Source organism: Pollachius pollachius, assembly GCF_949987615.1.
Source record: "Pollachius pollachius genome assembly, chromosome: 3".
NCBI classification, from domain to species: domain Eukaryota; kingdom Metazoa; phylum Chordata; class Actinopteri; order Gadiformes; family Gadidae; genus Pollachius; species Pollachius pollachius.
The window spans coordinates 38,362,560-38,365,059 of record NC_136936.1 but is presented as its reverse complement, the minus strand read 5'-3'; positions in this window follow the sequence as shown (position 1 = coordinate 38,365,059).

The window sequence follows — 2,500 nt, the reverse complement described above, 5'->3', positions numbered from 1 at the left end:
TATGGTGTGTGTGTTGGTGTGTGTAGTGGTAAGGAGGATGGGTATGACACAGGAGAAGCCCAGGCAGGTAGCTAACTGCTGCTCTACACATGCCCTCATGGGCTGGCGCACTATATGGTTGAGGCATGGCTATTTGTACCCGTGATGTACAAATAGTGTGTTTGTTTTTGGATCGTAGTCTACACAGTACACACTGCTGACAAGCTATTCCGATTGTTTGTATCTTCTGATTTCTTGTGATATATTTCTGTATGTATGTTGACATAAAATAAAACAGAAATTATTCATGTGTGTGTGCGTGCGTGCGTGTGTGTGTGTGTGTGTGTGTGTGTGTGTGTGTGTGTGTGTGTGGGAGGGGGTGCTAATAAGGTTTCTAAGTGCAAAAGGGGCTCACCTAGTGATGATCGCTCTGCCTTGTCCTCATACCCTCTCCCTTCTGCACCAGCCACCTCCACACAGCACTATACATGACACACTTACTGTGTTTTTCTCTGTTTTTGCCATATACAGTATCTCTCCCCATCTCCTTTACCTAACTTCAAGCCTTTTCCTTTTTTCCCCTGCCGTATGCCCTTTCATTCCACTCTCTCCCCGATGCGACACCGTCAGCAGCAAACAAACACGTCTTCCATTAATGGTCTTTGAACCGGGACCATCTTGTGTACATTAAAACTTAGCTGGGAATAGAGGGAGCTGGCTGGTGGTAGAGTGCAGTGGTGGTGGATATCTCTCACCCTGCAGCTTCTCTCTCTCTCTCTCTCTCTCTCTCTCTCTCTCTCTCTCTCTCTCTCTCTCATTCTCTCTCCCTCCACGCATCACTCTGACTGAGCCCTCCATCCCTCCGTCTCTTTCCATCCCCTTCCCTTGCGCCCCATCCCCCAGGCCATAGCATCCAGGTGCTTTTCTTCTTCCTTTGCGTTATGCTGCTCTTCTCACCTTTTACGCCTTAGAAAGACTATACCACCCCTCACCCCCTGCCCCCCTTCTCCTCACAACCACAGCTACCCCCACCTCCTCTACCTCCACCCACCCTCCTCCTCCACCTCCACCCTTCACCACCACAACCTCCTCCTTTCTTTGTTTGTTGGGGCTTGCCTGACACCCATTACTGTTACACCCTATTACATCAGTAATGAGTGACGGTGCGCTCTAATTAGCAATGTGTTAGCAGAGAGGGCCGACTATATCACCTCTCTCTACCTCCTCCTCCTCCCCCTCCTTCCTCTCACCCCCAACCCTTTTTCCGCCAAGCCGCAACTGTGAATCCATCGCCGTGGCGACACCATTAGCACGGCCCCTCTAAGAGTTGCGGCTCCCGACTGTTAAAACCATTACACTCATTACCGGCCAATCAGAGGGGAAGGTGTTATGGCTAATTGATAAGCTGAACAATGCATAAAAATCTTGTCTCTAATTGCCCTACGGGAAAGACAGAGAGAGAGAGAGAGAGCGAGAGAGAGAGAGAGAGAGAGAGCAGGTGGTTAAGAGAGTGAGAGAGTGAAGAAGCATACAGAGGATTGAGAGAGAGAGGGAGAGAGACGGAGCAGAGAGAGAGAGTGTGAGAGTGGCGTACTTATTTCTGAATCTGGTGTCTGGTCAACAGGCCTAATATAGTCCAAAGTCGTGTTCTCAAAACACAGTTTTTTTTCTTCTTCTTTCCTCTTTGTGAATAATGGGATTCTTCTCGGTTTGTCATCTGTGATCAGATGATTATCTGAAAGGTCTTGGGAACATGTGAAGAGAGTCTCGGCCTCTCTGCTGGAGTAGGTAATCCTGGGTAATAGCATTATGGACACAGTGTTTTCCCAAAGCCCATGATTATCCACTGCTGTTTGCCTTGAGATTGACATTGCCCCCCCCCCCCCCCCCTTCCCTATCCCGATCCCTCGCCCTCTATCTCTCACTCTCTCCCGCTCACTCTCTTTCTCTGACAATCCCTCTATCCCTGTCTCCCTCCCTCTCTCTCTCCCTCTAACCTTGTTGATGTCTCAGACCGACCTCTGTCAGCTATCTCAAGCATTCCTTTTCCATCTGTCAAAGATATGGACAAGAACAGGAAGTATTTGCCAAATAGATTTGCTGTTTTAATTGTGCAACAAGTTCAATTGGAGTATATGGCCTTGTTTTCGTATTTTGGGATCAAAAATGTTATATTGAACACGGAATTAAATCACACACGTTACTGCTGAGAAATTCAGCATGTTCAATGTGTAAACCCTGCTTCTTTTCTACATTTATTTGGTTTCATGTGTGTGGTTGTGTGCAGACTGCTGAAATATGTGTGTGTGTGTGTGTGTGTGTGTGTGTGTGTCATTTGTTCCATCTGAATTTAAAGTGTTTTGTTTGAAACCAGCTGAGTCTGAGGACTTGAAGATGAGGATGTTCCTGAACAGGATAATCTAAACAGAGTACTGTTTAGCACTGGCTGCTCAATGCTTTTAGACCTAACTCTAACCTGAACTCTCTCACATCCCCCCTTATTAACAACCCCCTATAGCTG